Consider the following 6,360-nt stretch of genomic DNA (forward strand, 5'->3'; position numbering starts at 1 on the left):
AATTTTAAAAATAGACTGTGGGAAGAGCTTCATTTTTGTATGTTTGTTTGAGTTTTGTTATGATTTGTGTCCTGGTCGGGGAGGCAAGACAACGGCGGCTCTCTAAAGATGGCTGAAGATGGAATAAGGTTTTTCTTGCCTAGCCCCCATCTCGGTTGTGCGTCTATCATCGTCGGTGGGCCTGTAGAAGTGTGTCTTCGGTGGATCTGTTTTTGGTGGATTTGCTTGTGTGTCTTCAGGCTCGATCCATTCGATCTACACTACTCTTTATCGGCGACGGTTGTTGTTCTGCTGCGCTGGTCCTATGGGATTTTAGCACGACGACTTTCCGACTGTCTATTACAATAAATTTTGTCTGGCTCCGGCGAGGAACACACACCAAAAAGCAAAGATGGCTATCATTGTTGAGGCAACCAAAAATATCACACCACTCTTTGATAGACTGATCAAAGTTGTCATTCATAAGTTCAAGCTCAATCAGGCGGTCATGCCACTCCATTCGGCATATTCTCCAATGGCGTCATCGATGTACTCAAGTTTTTAAGCGTCAACTGACGAGAAGTGTATGCATCATCCAAAGCAAATTGTTGCGTGCATTTGCATGCAATTTTTTTTCTTCAAAATCACTACCTATGACGAGAGTAGCAAAGGTGGCTGAACATGCCCGTTTGGTTGACTTCACGACGTCGGATCATAGCCTTTCGAAAATCTTCTTCTGATCTATGTATCAAATTCGATGTTGAAGAAGTACATTCTTACTTGCAAGTCACGATCTTGTTCATAGCGGGCATGATCCCCACATGCAATGGCACATGCATGAGCAGTTTGACTCCTTGTCTCCATCCCTAATACAATCTAAACATATTTATAAACCAACTAAACTGACGAGCAATAATTTTTCTTAACATAATAATCCAAGCTTCTCTAAAAATTACCAGTACAAACATGTGGACAACAAGCCTCGCAAAAAAAAAAACATGTGGACAACAACTAATATAGGTTCTACACAAGGCTGGAACCTAAAGCTTCAAACCTAAGCAAACAAGGACAAGATTGGGACAACTAAATGATGGATCTGAGGAGATTCGTAAGGTACTGAGCCGGAATCGACTAGGGAAGGAGATTTCCCTAGTGTTCTTTGAGATTTAGAGGAAGAAATTAAGAGAGAGAAATTATGGTTTACGGTTACTAGTGATGGGGCCCTCTGGGTAAGCCCATGATGATGAGGAGTTGGCCCAGCAGGGCTGGAGTGGCCCAAGCTCGTTTCAACTGGGCCTCCACTATGAAGCCCATTCAGTCGTAGCCCGCACTATGGTGTCCACTCGGTCTGAATCCACCATGCTATGTCCATCCGACTGTATTTACCATGTTATCTAAAGGCTGTCGTGACAGACGGCTCCACCAAGCTAGCATTGTTATATGGCAGTAAAACTAGGGGTAAAGGTTGCTCGTCAATGCAGCATTACAGCTAGGTGACCGACTTGGTCGTTGTGCTTCCCAATCTCGTCAAGCATATATAAGGGGAGAATCTAGACGAGATTTACAAGTTTTACAAGATACAGATACACCATTATACTGATTCTGGGTTTGATCGAACATTAAGCGGGAGTAGAGTATTACCTCTCATACAGAGGGACTAAACCTGTGTAAATACCTCGTGTGTAATGTCCTACCTAGATCATCTGTGTCATGTGTGTGCCTTGCTCCACAAATTCTCTGAATCATGTGTATTGCCACGAAATACCCGCAACACTTACCTCTACATTCATTTTTTTACATATTGTGAGAATACACATTACGACAAATATTGTGTTTATTATTTTTTACGCAGTATAGACGCAAGCGCTCATACATACGCGCATACACTCACCCTGTGAACGCACACACGCATACACTACCCCTATGAGCACCTTCGAAAGACTGAGCCGACACATCCTTTTGAGATTTACGAAGTCACTGTAGGCGCCTCGTCATCGACAGGAACCTCTCCTCCCACTGAAAGCGCGTCGTCAGAATTCCTGAAATAAATTCAGGAATAATGCAAGCACCATGACTTGAACCCTGGTGGACTGGGGATACCATTGTCCCTCTAACCATCCAACAACAGGTTGGTTCGCGTATAATTAGGTATTTGCCCGTGCGTTGCTACGGGTATAAATATTGTAGTACATTAGCCTATAATTTACTTGCCGTATTATATGATTGTGTAAATAAATGTTACCAAATCCTGCGTCTGATTTTAATTTGTAATCAGTTATTGACTTACCAAAGAAAATATAATTTATTTGGTAAGTCAATAAAAGATGGGACAATTAATACGGTTTTCGATCACAAGAGAAAAATATGAAATGTTGGACGAAGCACTTCGCCTGGCAAGAAATGGAACACTATTTTTTGTAAGTATATATTAATCAAAAATCCTATTTGGAGGCCGAGCTCCAATGATGCCGTTTTTTGAAAAATTCGAAACTCATCAAAATTCATATTTTTACATTTCAAAAAAATCTAGAAAAAAAATCTAGATATACATGAAGGCATGATACACAAGTGTGTAAATTTTCAGGACAAAATAAATGAGGGTTGTGCAAAAAAGACAAATCTGGGTTTTTTTTAACACATGATACTATTCATCCTTCTAAGCCGTGAATTTGTCTTTTTTTGTACAGGTCGCATTTTAGTGTATTTCTACACAAGTACACATAACGTATTTTTTTACTTGTACAATTTTTTTCAGGATTTTCTGAGAATGAAAAGTTCAGATTTTGAATCTTTCAAAAAAAGGCCTCCATGAAGGCCGAGAGCCAAAACGCCTCACTCTATAATAATATAGTATAGATATCTATAGACAGTATAGACATAGAAACATAGAGATAGGAAGGTGGCTGATGTGATTTTTGTGCGTGATGATCGTAGGGCGCCGCCTCGGCGCGATGGACGCCTAGCATCGCCAAGAAAAGGAAACTTTGAAGTTCTTCTCGTACTCGCTACTATATACGTACTAGAGTACATGGAGGATGTGTCTTATAGAGTAAATAATAAAAACCTTCCATTTTTCCCTAAAAAAAGATAAACCTTCGATGCATTTTTAGATGCAATCAACAACTTGTTATCGGTGAATTGCCCATGTGCCAAACAATGTCTATTCAATCGATGGCTAGAATTTAATGCTCGCCTTATCTCCAACTCTTCCAATAGGCAAGTTGGATATGCAGGATATATATCCATTAATTATTAGAACCTGGCAATCCATTCAGAAGAGATTCACTGCCCATTTTTAGAGGCGAGTTAGAACGTTCTTTGGCAAGCTACATATGTCTCGGTATATATAGTCCGCCGTGTTTCGGTGTTTGGGCGAGCATCTTTGCGTGGCCGCCGGCTTAACGAACTCGTACGTCCGTCGGCGTCGACTCCGGCGCGGCGCCTTTATAAAAAGCGGCAGATCCATCGCCGCGCGCAGCGAACCCGCCGCCAGCTAGCTTGCTTCGCCTTAAACTATTCTTCCGTAACAAACAGCAGGGCAGCAGCAGCGGGAGCAGGAGCAGCTGCCTCACGTACATATATACAAGCCATGCAGCTGTGCGGCTGCTAGCTAGTGTTGCTCCATCGATCGGATCCGGCATATCGACGACGTGCTGCGGATATATAGCTAGGCGACGGCGCACATGGCAGCGGTTCTGATCCTCCTGCTCGCCGCGGTGGTGGGCGTGGCTGCGACGGTGGCACGCGGCGCTGGCGTTATGCTGCATGTAGAGCATCACCAGGTACGCTAGTCCTTGACTGCTCTTCTTCTTGGTGCTGCATATAATGGCGTCGGTCGATCTCGGTGTCTCCTACGTACGTTTTCGCACGCTGTTCCAATTCATTGATTGTTGTATTTCTCAAGTACTAACCGGCGTACGTTATGTTTTCGCGCATCGCCGCGCGCGTTATGGTCAAACAATTGTTAAGCCTTGGCATGGACATTTTGGTATGGTTTTGTTTAATATATGTACGCGTACGTGCGTGCGTGCATGCATATGCATGGTGATGCATGGTGGTGCAGGTTGTGGTGGACAACGGCGTGGTGCAGGTAACGGTGTCCAAGCCGCAGGGCCAGATCACCGGCGTACGCTACGCCGGCGAGCACAACCTCCTGCACTTCACTAACGACGAAAACTCTGGCGGGTAATTAACCACGCAGCATGTGTATATATATTCGGTTTCTTATCCCTGCATGTATTGTATATGTTTCTGATCAACGGATCGTCATATTTGTATGTATGCAGGTACTGGGACGTGGTTTGGAACTTTCCAGGGTCCGGTCATCCAAGAGGCATGATCGACATGTACGTACATTCTCACTGCAAATGGCGTATATTATATGCTGCATTATACAATTCCAAAGGGTGGATTCTGTTTTCTGTTGCAACTTTGTGTGTGCTTTCCATGCAATTATTTCCGTTGATCTTTCCGTTAGTCTTAGTCTAACTAGCCAAATTCAGAGTATCATATGCAGTCGACTATTTGGCATAGGCGCATAGCCACAATGGTTCAACTTCGACCACAATAAGCAATCCTACTTTAGCATGGATTAATGTGGAGGGTGTTTCTTAACCAACATCGTAGTATTTGCAAGTACGGATTAAATGCAAATGTGCAAGACAGGAGGTTAGTAATATCCTGCCTAACTGAAGTAGTAATACACACTGCACACTAACCAAGCCAAAGAGTTTTATTTTCCATTGCGAAAAAAGGAGTCTGACAACACATACACAAACCGACCATGGGATGTAAAAAAAAAACGCAGTTACAGAAGACTAACAAGCATATCGCCAAAGAATCACAGCCATATTTACCAGTTTTTTGTTTCCAACTGCTTACTCTGTCCTGTGCCACACAGCTCAACAGATATTTAATGTGATCACTATATCTCACTCAAGAAAAGAAAACTAATCCACTATATCAGCAGTACATATAACAGCTAGCTAGCTACAGATTCTAAAAAAAAAAGCTAGCTAGCTACAGTACTTGGGTTTGAAGCCGCTTTACCTGATCGACCGTACCTGCATGCCAGCCTTCCGTAATAAGGTCAGTTAATTTGGTTGAAACCATTGTTGGTAGCATGCCAACACCGAAAGGGTGCGTAGTACTCCAGTAGTAGTATTTGACAACAAGACTGAACTGTAAAGTGTTGCTCCTTCAGTACAATCTGGAAAAGGTAAAGATCAGTTATTGCTGAATAAACAGAGCATGCACCGATGCACGTACACACGTTCTGATATCTCTGGAAAATGAATCGAAAGCACGAAAAATGTTGCTCAACCAAATTTAGCCGTGCCGTCTTTGAATTCGCGCAGGCTGGACAGCACAGAGTTCAGGGTCGTATCGGCCAGCGAAGATCAGGTGGAGCTATCCTTCAGGAGCACCTACGACCCATCACGCCTCAACAGCGTCCGGCTCACCGTCGACAAGAGGTGCGCCGTCCAACCTCCATCTTCTCCTCTGACAGGCGCATGCATGCAGCAAACCAATTGATTAATTAACTGGTGTTGATGATCAGGCTGGTGATGCTGAGAGGCAGCTCCGGGTTCTACTGCTACGCCATCTTGGAGCACGCGGGCAGCTGGCCGGCCCTCAACATCACGGAGGCGCGGCTCGCCTTCAAGCTCAACACGGCAAGGTTCACCTACATGGCGGTCTCGGACGAGATCCAGAGGTACATGCCCAGGGCGGCGGACCGGGACGCGCCCCGCGGCATGCCCCTGGCGTACAAGGAGGGCGTGCTCCTCCTCAACCCCGCCGCAAGGACAACGCGGTTCATGGCTGGATCGCCGGCGCTCCCGGCTCGGCCGTGGGGTTCTGGGTCGTCACCCCCAGCAACGAGTTCAAGACCGGCGGCCCGCTCAAGCGCGAGCTCACCTCCCACGTCGGCCCCACCTCCCTCACCGTAAGCGCGGCACACATTTTAAACTTAAATCTTTCCCGTGAAATGAAATTCCCGCGTCACACAGTCGTCGATCTGATTTGCAGATGTTTATGGGAACACATTACGTCGGGAATGACATCGTGGCCAAGATCAAGGAGGGCGAACACTGGAAGAAGGTCATGGGCCCGGTGTTCATCTACCTCAACTCCAAGCCCGAGAGGCGGGACTTCCACGCGCTCTGGGAGGACGCCAAGGCGCAGGCCGAGGCCGAGGCCAGCAAATGGCCCTACACCTTCCCGGAGTCGCCTGATTTCCACAAGGCTAGCCAGCGGGGCTCGGTCACCGGCCGATTGCTGGTCAGGGACAGGTTCGTGAGCGGCAAGGACATGCCCGCCCGCCGTGCCTACGTCGGCCTCGCCGCGCCCGGGAGGACCGGCTCCTCGGGCACAGAGAGG

The 6,360-nt window shown here is 46.1% G+C and overlaps 1 pseudogene; it reads left to right on the top strand.

Annotated features, from left to right (window-relative positions):
- Positions 1-3,370: 3,370 nt before the first annotated feature.
- On the top strand, positions 3,371-6,349 carry LOC125527937 (annotated as a pseudogene).
- The last annotated feature ends 11 nt before the right edge of the window (positions 6,350-6,360 follow it).

The sequence above is a fragment of the Triticum urartu genome, unplaced genomic scaffold, assembly GCF_003073215.2.
Source record: "Triticum urartu cultivar G1812 unplaced genomic scaffold, Tu2.1 TuUngrouped_contig_4514, whole genome shotgun sequence".
Taxonomy (NCBI): Eukaryota; Viridiplantae; Streptophyta; class Magnoliopsida; order Poales; family Poaceae; genus Triticum; species Triticum urartu.